Below are 17,951 nucleotides of genomic sequence, written 5' to 3'. Positions count from 1 at the left end.
AGACTTCCAAAACACCAGGTTAGTATCAGTTTGGCATCGTTTTACCAAAAATGCAAAACATCATTTTAAAGGTTCGCTAGTTCATTTCTGCTTCTTAACTTTTCAACAATGAAATTATACTTTTTTCACTTATTCCACATGTATTTGTGCAATAAGTACCCATCTTACCCACGAATTGACACCTGGAATGTATCCTGCTGTGTGAGCCATATGGCTAGCAGCCAGACTATCGCGGTCTATGTGCAGTTTCTGATTGATGATGATTAGATGTAATTGGCGCGAACGGCCTTCTAGAGTTTCCACGGAGAACACATATATGTATGCGACTCACATGGGAAGACTGTACACAATTCGGGTATCTTGTGATTCATGGATGACTTAATTTGACTTGATTGGCTACCCTAGCTCGTTAAGGACAATTCGCGGCGATAGTTTTCTTATCTGTGTAGGTTCACAAATCACAAATATAGCAGTCGAGGAGCACTTGATCATAGTTCTATAAGTGTAGTAAGTAGGTAGTAGGTACAGCAGAAACCATTGTTTGGAAAACACCCAAAATTAATATTGGACGTCATTTTTCATATACTCGGATTGCTGGAAATTGTATCATATTCTTCATCCCCTTATCTTGCCATATCTATTTCAATACGGATTTTAAAAGTGAAAAGACTGTTGCAAAGGCTGCTGCCTTCAACGTTTATAAAAAAAGAGAGAAAAGAAACACGAAACTGATGAAGCCGACGGTCTTATCCTACCAACGTCGAACATCTGCACGACTGCTATTTGACCTTGGAGAGGGGGGGGGGGCGTTCCCTTTCGTGACCAGCTTGGTGTCACGCAGACATGAATAGCTGACATGTTTGTGCCACCATCACGGAAATGGAAATGAGGAATTCGGAACAGTTGAAATTTCAGCGAGAACTCATCAGCCATAGTTTATAGTGTCAGATATCGCGCTTATATTTGATGTTCATGCTGAATAAGACATAGTGGAATATTGATTCTTTATTAATAAGTTTTCAGTATTCATGACAAACAAGGTCATGAGTGATCTTTTTATACTTTCAGGTTAACATTGGCGTGTTGTAGGTATACTCGTATAACGTATTTCTACTATAGCAACAAATACTTTCAATGAAATCGTCTGGCTTTACAGCTCTTTATTCACATACGACTAATCTTACAAACACATGTCTTTCTATGCTCCTTTTAACGGAACCAAACCTGTTCATGTTGTACGCACGTGTATGTTTCTATTCCTGCCCATTTGTCCGTGAATACCTTTCCATTTCCTACGCATGTGCATTTCAATGGTGGCGCTCACGCTCATAGAGACCAACCAGCATTGACGCATGTCCTTGGGCTGACAATGGCCCCATAGCCACCATTCGCTCAAAGGCTTTCAGAATTTGAGACGTCGAACTGGCCGCTTGCATAATAAAAGCGATGCATCATTCAGAGGTGGACCTGCTGGCGCTTGGCTGCGCGGCGACGAAGCCAGGCCACGGTTTCCCACGGAATATCAGGTGTGAGTTGTCCACGAATTGGCAGCTCGCTCGATTAGGTTTTAATCCCCGAGCCTTTCCCGCCAATCTATTTCGCATTTTCGATTCGTTTCCGGGGGATAGCCACATGTCTTTCAATCTTATTGCGACACTTCAACGACATTTGGTCAGTTTGACCGTCAACTTGTTTCTAGAAGATAGAGCCCCTGTCAACACTCATCAGTAATGAATGCATGGTTTCACTCTAATCCAGTCAAACAAACGCTACACTTGTCCCCAAACTTGCCATAAATGAAAGCCATGCCCCTGATTTTCCGCTTAGTCGGGACATTCATTATGATTTGCTTGGACTGGAAAAGTCTCACAGTTTATGCGGTGGAATGCGCGATATCTTCGTTGCGCGATAAAATAAACGTCAGCTTCTTGATGAAAGCCAGTGGTATGCTTGCACTGATTTAGGCGTCTAGTGTCCCACTTTTAGGAACACTGGAATTGCAATGGTTAATTTTGCCTTCACGAAATCAAATGTTAATTCATGCGCAATGTGTAATACATTTTTCAACTGTTATCTCATAAAGTTGCACTTAAAACTGAAGCCTTACTGAATTACATAAATCTTAGCTACTTCTTTTTTGTATGATTTAGTGCCACACCTGCACTGCATTTTTAGAGCAAACGTGACATCACAATTCTAATCAGACTGAAGAGAAACGTGGATGTGACTGGTTCTATAGCGACGATCCGAACCAGGGCAGGCGAGTGATCAGTGCGGTCGCCTCTGGCCGACCGACCAGCTATCTGGAGCGCGGCCTCGTAAACTGGGACCGCTTCCTGCGGCGCTGCAGCCGCCAGATCGCTGCTTTAGGGACGCTTGAACAGTCGGCCCTGGCGCGGCCTAACTGAACGGCACCGCCATGCAGCAGCGCTTATCTCCGGCGAGGAACTTGTGAGCCGGTATCACGGCCACGGTGACGGGCCCCGGCCGACCGGCCGATAAGCGCGGTCCGAAACTGGCGCTCTGTGCGCGGGCCTCCTCGAAACGGCACGGCAGCAACACTGGGGCCATGATATCGTCAGAGAACGTGGCCATAGCCACTGACCATTTCTGGAACGATGTGTTGTGAGCGCTGGACATGAGTCTTCACGATGTCCGTAGTGTATGGAGGAAGACCGCTCCTCCCAGGCCGTGTAGGAAGATAGTAAAATTTCCTGAGATTTCAGATGAGATAGGGCTGCAGTTAGCATTGTATTCGTGATAAAATGTCTCGGATTTTTACGGACTTAATCTAATTCAGAAATATACAGTTAAGCATGGGCGGTGTGAGTGTCTTCACTTGTCATGCAAAGTGTACGCCGATCATACAGCAGATAGTTGGCGAGATCATTACGAGTTTGGACGCAGGGAAGCTGCGAGCTCATATTATTGACTCAACCATCAAAGGACACATGCACTATGCAGCCTCATGATGTGAATCGCAAATGGTTCACATGACTGTCAGTAAGAAATGAAGGCTGGAAACATATAGACAAAATATAGCGCACGCCATGAGCCAGCTATACAGCCTATGGATTACTAAAGCCTGCATGTAATACAACGGGAGTCTAGTGTGGGTAAAACGGATAGCAATTGCAAGCAACAACCGCTGCCATTCAAAATTAATGGCTCCTTTCAATAAAAATAACTTTTTCCGACGATATTCCTCATCAGCATTGGGCCAAGCGATCATTAAATTGTTGACACTGCGCTGTTTACATTCAGAGAACTTCAGAGTCAAGTGTCGGAATAGGAAAAACCTTCATCAAAGGCTTCACCCGCCCGCCATCGCAGAGTCTCATCCTTCCACGTGGGCTATACCGACGCCCGGCTTAAACATTTTAGTAGTGCGCTTCTGCCGGCGTGTTATTTCCCCTCCGCTGCTGATAGAAAACGAGACGAGACAAAGGGATTCATGTAAAAATAAAGGCTCTATGAATTCAAGGGAAGGTGTTTCAGAGAACACGGTGGAGAAGGAAAAAGAAAAAGAAAGTCGAGCGTGGGTTCTGCTATAATTCGGCTGATGTAAGTTTAGTATCAATAGTTATGTATATTCATGTTGTCTAGAAAACTAGGACATTTGTGTCTACATCTATAAACAAGTCGAGCAATGCGACAACCTACGTTTTCACGCTGCGACGGTTGGGTAGCTTTCAATCTCCAGAAGGCACCTTCAATCGAGCCTCGAGGCTCCAGAGCAGCTTCAGAGCAAACTATCGGTCGTCACACTCCCTTCAAACGCTCAAAAACGCCGAAAAAGCTCTCTGCAGACACCTAATCTCATGCTGCAGTCGCATGCTCAACTGCGGACCGGGCGGCACACCGTCGGATGCGCTCGAAATAGTTTTTTTGTGGCCTATCCTCCTCGATCGGACGGACGATGGAGGACGCTGGCAGCGGCAAACTCCGCCCCGAGCGCCTCGCTAATCGGGCTGAAATATCTCCAGACGCCGCTCTGAAACGGGTGGTATTGGGACTCACTCGATCGCACTCGTTCCAATTAAATGAAGTGATTGTTGACTTCGATGATTAACGATCTTTTTATGGCAATAATGGAGCCATCAAAGCATCCTTCCAATGATATTTAACTGCGCAAACAATAAAATCTGACTTTTGGAGGTGATTTTGGCGATTCGTAATATGTCGTAAGTGTAGTTTGTGTTTTGAGCTCATACTCAATTGAACCTATGCTTTCAACAACTATTACAATATCTCTCTCGCGTTTTCCGTGCTGGAACATCTTTTAAATTTGAGCTTTAGCAATTAATGAAAACCTCCGTATGGGTACTTACGCCTAAGAGCTGTGTAGCGGCGCAAACTACAGTGTGCCATCTCGCGGGCTTGCGACTCAGCGGGATGGCCGAACACAGACAGGAGCAATGATTTCGTCTTCATCCAACGTTCGCGGGGGACATCTCCAGTCCATCCACTCATTTGCCCGCGGCTGGAAAACACCCACCACCGGCCATGGGTATCCCAGAACCTCCATACCTCTGCCACCACAGCGACAGACTTCCAGTAAACTCAGCAAAATCTGGCCTGCTGGCGAACCACAGCCAGACTCGGAGCCCAACAAACGATCACCAGAGAGTGACGGCGCACGCAATAATCCCTGGCCCGTGAGATATACTGGCTGAACGTGAGGTGCCGACCCAAAGTGGTCCTGCGAGGCGGTTTTGTTGTTCTGACACGCTTTTCCGACCACCGCGCCGCGCCGGCGAGACTTTAAATCTGAATCAGCTCACCTACACTTTGCCATTTTGTCTAGATGCGAGATCAGAACGGAATTTTGTAATTGAATTCCACTTGCTATTTTCTTGAGTGCAGAGGCGCTGTTTGTATGAAATAAATGCTTGCGTGCAAAAAAAGTAGGGAATATTTGTTCCACCGGAATAAATAAATGGATGCTCGAACTAAAAGGCCAGACTTTTTGTTTCTAATGTGCCCTTGGTCGTAAAGCTTACGTTGCTTTTTAAATGCATTTTATGTATAGCTGCCTTATCAAAGATGCCGCTTTCATTTTGGAATTAGTTTTCAAAACAATAGTTTTTGGCCGGCCGCTAACACGTCCAAGTGTAGGTAATATGACAAATAAAACCATATCTTAGATCAGTTGCTCGTAAAAGTACACATACTTTTCATCAATAAGACATTGGTCCATCTGTTAACAATACCTATAAGGGAATGTAGCCACTGCTCATTACAAAAAGGACTGGTGTGTCGCCTTGCAGCGCTATTCAGTTGGCTCATCAATAGAATAACACAAGTCTAATGAATAGTGTTTTTAGCTATTGATTATAAGCCTTCGCTCATCTTCATGAGGACGATTGGCTTCCAAAACAAGTGAACCAGTTGAAGACGCCGCGGCCCAGCGCTTGCTGAGATATCTCTTTCAAAATCGTTACAGGCCGGGTCGGGCTGGGCCGCTCATGCTGATATTTTTTCCGTTACATTGAAAATATTTCCTTTCACTCGTCTGCTCGTAATCAGCATTCACGAATCAGCAAAACAGGATGCCAGCGTAGCCACTTACTGCTGCGGTAAAATTCGAAAGTCGAACTGGACTTACCTCACTCTCGAAGCTGCAGGTATGCTGCCGCTACTGCCGCTCAGCAGGTCGATCCCGTTGGAGAGGCCACCACCCGTGGAGGTCACCCATCAGACATCACGACCATCAGGAGATTCCAGTTCTCTCGACTCCAGCCGGACGGGTGCCTCTCCAGCGAGTTGAACCTCTCTCAGTCACAAGTCCGGCGATGTCCAAGTCCTCAAGAACCCCGCAGCTTCGGGGCTCCTTCCAGTCACCTGGTGTCCCTACAACGATTGATGTCAACTCGGCCCGACTGCCTCCACCCCCGGCTCTATTTCTCCCGAGCGCGAGCGCCGCCCTGCGACCTGCCCGCTGCTGTCGCGGCCCCGCCCGGACGCACAGTGCGGTCGGACGCGAGATCCCCGCGCGCCAGCCCACCGACCGTCGACGGGGGCGCGCCGTCGCCGACCACGCAGTCGCCGCCGCCACGGCCGCCGCCGCCGACCGAACCGGTGCGGTCCGACTGGCCAGACGAGCATTGATTGTGGTCACGGCACAGACCAGCCGCTGTGCCGCACACAGTCCATCACAGTTTACTTTAATGATGGCATTTGTGACCAGAGCTCAGTAGGGAGGGGAGGGGTGAAGCAGATGGCCCTTGTGCTGCCTGGAAACCGAGGTCGAACTCAGAGGATCACAGAGGCTCACTTAACTTTTATAAAGCCGCAGAAAGGTCCAACAGATCAAGGGAGTGAGACAGATATTGCAGGCGATTGCTGGCGACCGTGACAGTGAGAGTGAGATCTGTGAACACAAAAAGTTGTGTGTTCACAGATCACAAAAAGTTGTGTCAACACAAAATAATCTTCTATAAGAATGATCTGAAGCAAAGGAGCATAGAATGTATATTTCACTGTTTGCAGACAATGGTACAAAGTTTGAACTAGCCATCATCGCTCTGTACAATTCGCGGTCGTTAAACTCCTCCTATCATAGGATTGTGAACTTTGTAGTCCTTCGCTGCGTGGCCGTCCAAGGTAAAAGAGCATAAAACTAGTCCTCAGGCCAGAGTCCGGTCAATCGATGCCTCCTTGGCGGCTACCCTCCGTTCGGAAATGAACGAGCTGACTCGATTTCCGAGAAGCTGACTGTTTTGTCTGTGGTGCTTCCAATTTCGCACTTATTTCGACGCCCGTCCGGTATTAAAGTGCCAAAACAATGGTTCAGCTGATACTTAATTACGATTGCCAGGAAAGCTTTGAGGAAGCAAGTAAGATTGAAGCAAGTAAGAAGTAAGATTGTCATCCAAACCCAACCATCATGCAGTTTTGGAAGGAATTAGGTAAACTTATTTTTGTCATTTTTTCCCTAGAATTATACCTGTCAGAAATCGCTACCAGGGACAAATGACGTAACGATGGAACGTCAAACTTCGTCAGTTAAACATTATAAGTATACATTTTAATCGATGTAGGATAGATAGCAATTAGCCAGCACAACATTTTAATATTTGCGGGATAATTGTTATTTATACTTATTCAATGTAAATGATACATTTATATTTTCACCATAACGCCAATGCACTTTGTGTCAGAAATGTCTGCTGTTTAATTTTGTTGTATTGATCATGTTGTCATTGTATGTAATTCAGAAGAAACGAAATCGATTCTAACTGATGTTCAATATTTGAAGATACAACTTAAATAATGCTGGGGACTAATTTGTGTTGGACTCAAATATCTCACTTGTACGGAGAAACAGCTGGCTGAGACATTTATCAATTTATCGGCAGTTGCAACGCCACAACCGACGCAACACGGTCTGGGCGCAACGCATCAACAAACAATTATAAACAAACTCAAATCTGTTTCGGGAGAAGAGCGTATCACGAAGAAATATGTACCTATATACCTACCAGTAAAGCAAAGCGAAGACCTGCCTGATATGCTCACTTCAGGCCTCGAGCACGGCGTGTCTTCAGGACATGTTTTCTTCTTGATCACTATGTAAAAGAAAAACGATCTGAGTTTTGATAAGCGATATTTCAAAGATTTTCAATATGAGGACCGGGCTAAGTTATCGCTACATAGAAACTTGTCTGGACTGCCGTGACTGCAGCGTGCACACATAAGACACTGATTAATGTTGATTGGCGTCCTCCGTTCCTTTTAGAAACGCTTTGGGTGAACGACTTCCATCTTGCTGACATCAGTTGCCAAACTTACTACATCTATCACGCGCTACTGTAAACCAAAGTACAATAATCCATCAGATTAACACTGGCGTCAGCGTTACGGAGTTTTCCTCAAAAGTTTGCCGACCAGTCGATTTTGTCAAACTTCTCTGCTCCAGTAGCTCGCAATGACGCACGAGTGTGGTTATTTTCATGACGGATAATGAACAAAGTGGAAGCTGCGTTGGTCAAAAATGGTTCATATATAGTTACATCGTATATGTAGGCACTGTAACTAATACTGGTATATCGTTCTGCTGGATGATGATCTTTGAATATTTTAATAACTTCACAATCTTTTAGATGTATGGATTCGAATAACTTGTAAATCTTTTACATGTACGGTTTAAGTGTTTCTCCACGCACACTGCACAGCTTGACAAGCTACTGCAGTATTTTCAGTAATGACATCAATTCTGCGCTTTGTAAAGCTTAGTTGCATTGTTTTTTAAGCACATCCCATTTTTTACGGAACGATTTAGCACATTTTGTACTGTACAATTGCGAATCAGTAATTAAATTTAAGACATTTTTTCTCGTACAAATCTGACAGTTATCCTTGTTAGGTCGTTTCTACAAACAACCACATACCTGCATTTTAGGAACACAGAAATGTCAAGAAAATTGTCACATAGCCTTCGGCCTCCCAAATCATTTCGTCGATTCACGCATCCGACCGTGCCCCAAAGCGCCGGCGCTATCAAGGGTCATGACCAGTTTATTGCCAAACGCTTCTTATACGACCAAGTGCGGACGACCTATACGGCTCCGCAGTTCCCGTTTATTCTGCTGATATAGTTCGTTTTTCTTAAGTTTGCCCCTCACTGTAAACGTCTCTTTGAACACAGCACGAGAATTGCTAGCTGAATTACTGAGAAAACTGGTTAGCGCACATTGTATTGTAGATATGAATAATATTTTCAAAAATAAGTTTTTAACACCGACGATTTGACGTTATGTTAAGCGCCGTGCAATTTATTTATTAGTTCAGACATAATTCCTGAGGAATCGTCTATCCCTGTGGGCCTGTAGGTATTGGCAAGTACGATTTACGAGTCTGTGAAATAGTAAATAAATTTGATGAAATTGATCGTCTATGAAATCTTGTCAAATCAGTGTGCGCCAACCAGTTTTCTCAGTAATTCAGCTAGCAATTCTCGTGCTATGTTCAAAAAGACGTTTACAGTGAGGGGCAAACTTAAGAAAAACGAACGTTGGTGGTGAAAATCCGCAGACGGAAGCGACTGAGGACAGTATGCGAGGTCTCTTCCCTGCCTAAGTTGCACAGTCGTCTCAGCGGATGGCTCTCGCTTCTTTGATGATTCCGCGCTGATGCCAGGAAGCAATAAAAAGGTGTAGCTATCTAGGGTGGTCTAGCTATCCAGGGCGGATCTTTTCATCGCAGGAGCCTTTCAACCACAATGGAAGAAGCATGCATTTGTCGACAATCATAAACGCAACCAGCTTTGGGACAAGAACCGTTTAAGAACTAATGAACAAATTGCAGTAAGCACTCTCCCCTCACACATCAACGCAATGTTTTCCCTGTTGGCATATGCTCAGCATTCTCACTCAGCAGTCAGTGCGTGAAAGCCAGCATAAAACAAACCGTGCATAGTGCGTAACTTACGCACATCACTGCAACAATGTATCGTAACTTCGAAGGAATTGTGTAAAAACAGATGCTTTGTTGTGCACTCATTAGAAAATAAAACGTTTCAGGTAAGTGAAATACGAGTAGTAATACATATTTCCAATGCAGAACTCCCCATTGAAATAAAATTAACCCGCGCACCGACGGGGGTCTGCGCCAACTTAGTACCGACGGGGGGGGGGGGGGCGGATGACCGCCCCCCTTGAGATCTCGAGAACGAAGCAAGATAGCGACAAGCGGTAAACGGCATCGGATACGCACGGTCAAGATCTACAATTTTTACTAAGGTCATTTTCAGGTCAGGTCAAAGATGACGTCACAGGGGTCGAAAAAGCCAAAATGGCGGTGCTAAATATGGAGAGTTTTTCTCGAATAACTTTCGAATTGGTCAAGATAGGAACAAACTAAGGGCATCATCGTGATCCTCTCGTCAATCCGCATCGAATGATATATATGTTGACCTCGAAAGGTCAAGGTCAAAGGTTGACCTCAGGTCACGTGACCTCGAGGTCATCATGTATATCATTCGATGCGTCTTGACGAGCTGAACACAATGAGACCATCCACGCGTCTGTATCTTGTTCCTGTACGGAGTTATTGGCCAAAAACCTTTGGTGACCTTTGATGACGTCACATGACCTCACAGCTGCCCAACAGCAAAACAGACCTCAAGGTAGTGAAGGTTGATCGTATATGAAGTCATGTATGGTATATGGGGCCATTCCGACCCGTTTTAGTGGTAAAAACAGGGAGTTGATTTTTCCCCCATTGACTTATAATGGGGAGGTCGCGAAATTGACCTGACCTTAGGTCACCGATATCAAAATTCCGAGATATACAAATTGTAGCTACTAATGACCTAATAACATCCTGCGACTTTCAAAGGCCTCCGACATCTACTGTAGCTCTGGCACGGTGACAAAGTTGCAAAAAAGTGACTTGAGGTTGGGTCATTCAAAGTGACCTGGTGACCTGACCTTGAAAAATAGGAGGTTCAAACTTGCACACCATGTGTAAAATGGATAAGGGAATAGTCATACCAAATTTCGCGGCGCTACGCGCCGCGGTTTTCCCGCTATTCGCGAAAAACCTCAGGGGGGGCGGATATCCGCCCCCCCCCCGTCGGTGCGCGGGTTAACACGCGCAGTGGAAGGGTTGCGAATACTACGCCCAGTGGAAGGGGGGGGGGGCGGATGTCGCCCCCCCTAAGATCTCAGCTCCCAGTGGAGCTAGAAAGACGAAATTTGGAGGGTAGGTGGGGGCCGTGGGGAACTCTGTTGTGTGTGAATTTCATGACCTTAGGTCAATATCTTCAAGGTCAAATGAGGTCAAATGTGGTCAAATCTGCCATATTAGCGACTTTTTTGCGCTTCCACGCCGATAACTCAAAAAGTTACCGGCCGATTTTTTTAAATCTTTCACTATACGAAAGAACAAACATTTGTGAGTATGTATGGTGAATTTCTAGATAATCCAACAATAAATATGGCAGTTAGAAGCCTGCTAAGGGTAAGATGTCGCCGGCTGAAGCGGCGTCGGCCGACGCGGGAAACGCGGCAATCACAATTTTGTGTTTACACACTCATAACTCAAGTTGTTACCGGCCGATTTTCAAAATTTTTTAACCATATGATTGCTTGTACATTTCTCAGTCTTCTCACCGAATTTGACGCGAATCTAATATAATTAGCGGTAAGGAGCGCGATGTAAAGACGGAACCGTCCCGCCCCGGCACAGTCTACAATTCAGGCGGCGCGTAACGGCTAGCGCCGGCCGCCGCGCCGCCGCGCCGCCGCGGCGGCAGGATGTTTGACTTTACACCGCTATTACTAGAAAAGTTGTGAACCGATTTTCTTACTTCTTGCACGAGAAGATCCGCAATTCAATTCTGGACAGGTAGCCGAAATTTCACATTGATATTATGCTTGCGACGCGAGTTATTGGCGAAAAACAGGAGGGGTGGGCGAAATCCGCCCCCCCCCCCTTCCACTGCGCGTGTTAAATGAACAACTACGAGTTGGTGTATTAGTATGTGCCAACAGGGGAGCCCCACTTCTGGCGAATGACAATCTGTCTTCATAGCTGCCAGCATATGGTGGCGACGTAGTGACACTCCCCAGAACTGCACGCCACAATTCTACATGTTGCCGCGCCCAGGGGCCTTTCATTTTGCTCCAAGCGAATCGCTCCGGAAATATCGTACACTTCTGTTCAACAATCGACCATTTCGGTCATTGGTCGGCGTCGCTTTATTTGGCGCTCCTTCAGTCCAGTCAAACACCAGAGCTGGCCGACATTTATTAAACCGCGCAATACCCGGCTCGGGTCGCTCCTCGCGGATGAGGCCGCGGCACTTATCTGGCGAGCCCGCACAGGTCCAGGCGCCCGGCAAAAACCGTATTGAATTTCATAAGCCGAGCGGCCGAGGTGGCCCGCGCACGCGGACCTGCTGCGAAACAGCGGCCGTAGCTCGGTGCTCTAGTGGATGAAGCCCTGCGACGGTCCTGCATGATCTGGGGCAGCGTGTGTTGATTAGTGTGGGCTGGTTTTTGGACATGCTGCGTTTGCAAATCATTATTTTTTTTGTCCTTGCTGTTAATTTAGCTCTTTATGACAGTATAATGTATATCAGTGGCCACAGCTGACATTGATTTGCCCACGATGCATTGTGTTCGTTAGGTTTGAGCCAAGTTTCCCTAAACCGTCATGATCCAGAAAATTGAATTTTTCACTTCACAATTTCATACACACAATGGTAACTACATATGTACGAATTAACGGTGATGACGACATCTAGCTGACGAGAAAGAAAATTCAGCCTATGATTGTCTCCGGCAAATGTTTTTTGCCCTGAAAAATAATTAACCCTCGCATGTGGGGGGGGGGGGGGTCGGATGGACACCCCCCATGGTTTTTCGCGAATAACTCGCGTAAAAAGCGGCCGATCGCGACGAAACTTTCAGTACCCTCACATTAATCAATTTTACACCTACCCTGAAAATTTCATGACCCTGACCCAAATGACCTTTGACCTGTGACCTCTTTTCCGAGACCATGTTTGGCCGGAATCGTGATTCTGCGTATGTCGGCTCGCATTAGCCGCGCGTTTGCAAGCTTTTCGTGGTTTTAAACGTTCAAACATGTGATTTGATGTTGCTTCCATGCATTAGGGTGGGTGTCAAGGTCACCTGAAGGTCAGGTCGTCACCTTTGGTGACCTCGGGTGACCTCGGCTCACTTTTTCGAGCTGTACATGTTTCTAGGCTAGTTTTTGGAGCTGAATTCGAATTTAGCAACCATTTGAACATTTACGAAGTAGTTTTGGTGCCTTCGTAACATGTTACGAAGCTGTCAGAGGCGGTTGACACGTACTACGAATACCCGTCACGACGCCTACTGGTTGACCTGACCTGACCTGACCCGACCTGGTCTAAATGCTTAAAGACATCATCTGTGATCAAAACTAACACGATATTCGTGAGCAGCACCCCGAAAAACCCCTTAGCAGCCACACTTTACGACTTTCTAACAGGTGGTCCCGATTTTCCCGACTTTGGGTCATTGTCATTGACCTGACTTGGAAGGTCAACCAATGACCTAGGACCTTAAAATTGGGTATCATCGGCTTCCTCTCGTCACGGGCAACACGCTCGTTTTTTATCCGCGAAGCTCTAGCTCGATCAGGGGCCAAACGGCAAGGGGGGGGGGGTCCAACCGACCCCCCCCCCCCTACACATTAGAAGCTAGCAAACGCCGCACACATGCAAGGGTTAAAGGGACCCTCCCACCTTCAAAAAAGTTGATGAATTGGCACGAAAGTGATGTCGCTCGGTTCAGAAAGAGCGAAAACGAATATCTACCAAATTTCATCGAAAAATATTCACCGGTTTTCAAGATATTAGACTTTTACTTTTGTTTACTTTTTGGGATCTCCGCTGTTCCTAGCGACTTTATTTGAAAGTGCGACATTTGTTGCGCGCAAAGCAGCATATACCACCGCGTGCTACCAAACGTTTTAGTAAAAGATTTAAAAATCGTTAGATCTCCGCTGACGTCACAAATTCTAAGGGGGCATACCAATGCACTAGCCCCTTAGAATCCGAAAACTGCAAGTTTGAAATTCCATATCTCCGAATTAAAGCATTTGTCGATGTTATTGTTGTGAGTGCCCAAACCGGTATTTGCAGGCCATGGCCACCAATTTGGCAATCTCAACTCAAAACTAATGTTAAGGTGGGAGTGTCCCTTTAATGTATGCATTTTCATTTATTATTTACAACCAACTTCCGAATGCCCCTCAACGCTTATCACTAACTAACCCAAAGGATGAATTAGCGCAAGGGGAGGGGGCTCAACTCACCGGTAGTGGGGCAGGAGCCCATCGTACAGTTGCGAGTTTATAGTGTCTCACCTTCCTTTAGTATGCGGTGCACACTGCAGATTCACCACGAGTTCGGACCACACTTCAGATCCTGAGAAACAGGACATCACTCTTCCGTAAAGAGCAAAATAAATCCTGCCACCTTATGCAGAACATTAATATATCACCGCCAGCAATGGGGTGGACGTCTTCCATATGATCAAGGCCGTATAAGAGCATATGATTGAATAACTTCCCTATGAGTTGAATGCAGTTTCTCAATATAGCTGCATCTGTTTGAAGGCACCCGATGTAAATAATATTTGAACGACATATGTTTTGCTTTTAAGTTTACAGTATGTGAATGATGTCTTTTGATGTTGAAAAGAGCATATCTACTAGTACTAATACTAGTTTGGTACTTAAGTATTTCACTAGTACTAGTACCTACTAGTAATATCGTTGCCTACATGTGGTTGAGGTGGTGCATGGCTGATATCACTTTGAATTCGATTTCCCAAATGAATATTTTCGGGATGTAGTACGGATGTCATCTAAGGTTTCTGCTGCCTTTGCATTTTAGTTAGCCTAGATGACTCTGCACCGCCCTACTCTGAACCAGATATACAACTTTCACAAATATTGCACACCATTCCACAAATTCATCACACCTCCGCTCCCGTATGGATCCTCGGGGCCCACAGCTTGGCTGCATGGAGATTGCGGCCTAAATAGTTTTCTCGGGATCCATCCTACAGTGCAGCGAGATCGCTACTTTCGGCGGTCCACTCGCGCCTGACTCAGATTGCCGCCTTCTGATTGGTCCTCGCGGAGTATCAGCTGACTTTGTGACCGACCTCCACGCCCGAGGGCAAGAGGTCCCGGGGCGCTCGTCCGCGCCGCCCGCGCTGCTTTCGACGTGACAGGGTAATCCCGCTCAGAGAGATACAGCGGTCTGTGACCCACACGTGCACACATTGCTGGCCGGTGCGAAGAGAGGTCGCTGGAAAATCACCCGTGGTCAGACACCATACGAACTTCGAAGGGAGCGATGGCAAGTGCGGCAGACCTCGGGTGAACTTTCAAGTGCCATGGCGGCGTGGCGTATAGGTGTAGGTGTTATGTTTTATTTGAATAACAAAGTTGGTGCCATGGATGGCATGTAAGTACTGCATGTTTCATTTGATATGGTGATAGGATAGTTATCGATGGTATTTTTATTTAACAAAAGCCTGGGAATTTCGTTGTTGGTTATTACTTTCAAGACAGCCATAAGTTTACCAATCGCATGAAATAACCCACTGCCAGTGACGATGGATAGCATATACCACCGACAATATGTAATTTACGACTCTGAATACACTCTAAGCTTGTGTACTCTAAGGTTGTGCCTTTCCGTACAGTTCCTCGAAAAGAAATGGTCACTAATCAGTGGTCGGCTGATATATACGTAACTACTATTACTCATAACTCGTGCAATTTTGCGTATTACTGGTAAACTAGAATTAAAAGCATTGGCACGGGCTCACAAGAACTCTGGTGCAGAATTCCCTGTTTCAGAATTGGTAGTAAAATTGTTAAATATTTATGATAGACCCGGAGTGTCACAAGCTGCAAACACAACACGTATTAATATGGGCTAACTACTAACTGAGCTACTATTTCAATAACAGACTGTTCCAGCATACTAACTCCTTGAATAATATCATCTTTAATACCACTAAGTACCTCAATTTAGAGCCTAGCGCCGCAGTATTTTCACACTTCCAGTGATAATCATAACGCTGGGTTCGAAGAGCTGTCGAGCTGAGACGGACCATATGTAAATTAGCTGTCGAAATCGGATGGAGCGTGACCCAGCTCCATATGTCAGCTAGAACTCTTCAGTGATGCTTCGGCATCATTTCATGCACCATTTAAACGGTTCCTGCAGTGCTGGAAACAAGGGCGATAACAATGCCCGATTAGCGGCCAGTAGGGGTCGTCCAAGCGATCACGCAAAACGACACTAATGAGCCAAACACTAGGAGAAAATGGCGCAAACTTTTAAATAACAAATGAAAAGGACATACTTAATTGCCAGGTCTGGTCCAAACGACTTGCACAATTAAAACATCGATATCGATTTAAACAGCCTTCTTAACGGCATCTTTGAATATATCTAATTGATGGGCGCAAGCTGAGGGTTTCAGTTACTATATAGGAAATTTCGTTGAATGTGTTGAAACCTGGAAACTGTCTAGTAACGCTTCCATGTATAAATCTTAGGTGAGTAGTAACCGTTGAGGAAGCGAGAGGCCAATCCCATTAATCGTTAGACGCACCTTCAGGTGAGGGCATCCTTTGCAGCCGAGTCACGTTTGGACCGAGAGAAGTTACGATCTACGATGTGATATCGGAAATCGAGACTCATTGCTCATATCCTGTTACTTTTATCTCCGAGAGAGTGCTGCCTCGTCCACAGACTGAGCGACACGGTGAAAACAGGGCGCCTGGGGCGATTTGATCAAGATTCGTGAAGTTCACACGTGACGTTTAGCATGTAGAAGGCCCACGGAGGGGGAGAAGTTCCAAATGTCACGTGACTAATATGCCCTCCGGCGCCCTGTTTTCACCGACGTCTCACAGACTGAGCAATAGGGCGTCCCACTGTGTGCGTCGGAAGCGCGAAGGAAACACGTGAATGGCCTGCTGGTGTGCGCTTCCACGGTAGACCATGCGGTTATTTGCAATAGGACAATAATAGGTTGCTTTTGAAATTTGTTGATCAAATTTCACAGGAACGTCCCATATCATTGAGCAATTCAGTAGTTTATAGCTATGAACTCAGCACCGCAATTACTCTAGAATAGGGGAAGCATCCCTTGGACAGCATACAACTATGCATTGGTTTCTGTTAACCCGCGCCCGGCTGGGGGTCCTGGATTTCCACGCCCTGCTGGGGGGGGGGGGTGTTTGAACACCCCCCCCCCCCTTCTAACTCGGCTCCCGGGCCACGTAGCGATACGCGGAAGGCGGCGTTCGAAAGAGCGTCAAAAATAATGAGGAAATCACTTCGGTCAATTTTTTGGTCAGGTCACCAGAGGTCATTGAAGGCAAAATTTCGCCGATTTCCAGGTCGAATGTCGACAATTTCCAAAAAGCTAACGCATAACTCGGGAACCAATAGAGCTACAGCGCCGCGGAAAAGCGCATTCGATAGCCCTATTAACGCCCTTTCTGACTAATTTTCTCAGATTTGACCTAACGTCAACGGTTTTGCCTGCAGGGGGCAAAAACTGCAAAAATAGCCGATTTTTTCGGAATCAGTTTTTCTGCAATAACTTTTGACCCAAGCCTTGTACGAGCTTACTTTTACCGGCATCGTGTTCCTCTCGTTAAGACGCATCGAATGAACTATAACTAAACCTTGAAAGGTCAACTTGAAAATTTGACCTCAGGTCAAGGTCATGACCTGACCGGAAAGGGTCATGTTGCATATTAGTCGATCTGTATCGTCGAGCTGAACACATCTAAGGCGTTTTCATCGCTCTAGCATGCCTCTATCAAAAGTTATTTGCGAAAAACTATTAGATACCATTCTTGACCTAAGATGACCTCAGGGCATAAACAGGGGTCACGGACACCATTTTCATGTTCAGTGTGTCTAAACCACTTGCAATTCAGTGTTTGGTAGTGTTTATAATGTCTTTCGTCCAAAAGAGGCGCATTGCAATTTTCTCCCATTGACTTATAATGGGGAGGTCGCAAAATTGACCTGACCTTAGGTCATCGATATCAGAATTATGAGATATACATTTTGTACATGCTATTGCTCTTAGCAATCGCTGAAAGTTTAAAAGTGATCGGTCACTCAGTGTAGCTATGACAGACATTGAAACTTTTTATGAGGTGAGGTGACTTCAAGTAACCTGGTGACCTGACCTGGAATGACCTTGGTCTGAAATTTTCACAACATGTGTAGAATTGATGTATGATAAGGCGCCGTTTTTGAGATATTCGCGAAAAACCACAAGGGGGGTGTTCAACCCCCCCCCCCCAGCAGGGCGCGGGTTAAAGCGATGTTAATTACAATTGAGCTGGATTGTCTTACTGGGGCACATTCAAGGCGTATTCTGCAGCACTGTTCTCGCTGT

The 17,951-nt window shown here is 45.9% G+C and overlaps 1 protein-coding gene across 1 annotated transcript in view; it reads right to left on the bottom strand.

Moving 5' to 3' along the window:
• Positions 1-6,113, bottom strand: part of LOC122370660 (5-hydroxytryptamine receptor 2B-like) — a gene marked incomplete at its 3' end in the record, with an annotated part of 77,415 nt that extends 71,302 nt beyond the window's left edge. Inside the window, exon 1 of the mRNA XM_043346450.1 lies at positions 5,609-6,113. The remainder of the gene's footprint in view (positions 1-5,608) is intronic.
• Between the last annotated feature and the right edge of the window lie 11,838 nt (positions 6,114-17,951).

This window comes from Amphibalanus amphitrite, unplaced genomic scaffold, assembly GCF_019059575.1.
Source record: "Amphibalanus amphitrite isolate SeventyFive unplaced genomic scaffold, NRLGWU_Aamphi_draft 001156F_arrow, whole genome shotgun sequence".
Classification (NCBI taxonomy): Eukaryota; Metazoa; Arthropoda; class Thecostraca; order Balanomorpha; family Balanidae; genus Amphibalanus; species Amphibalanus amphitrite.
Note: the sequence above shows the minus strand (reverse complement) of the source record. Positions and strands in the feature narration are given on the sequence as shown.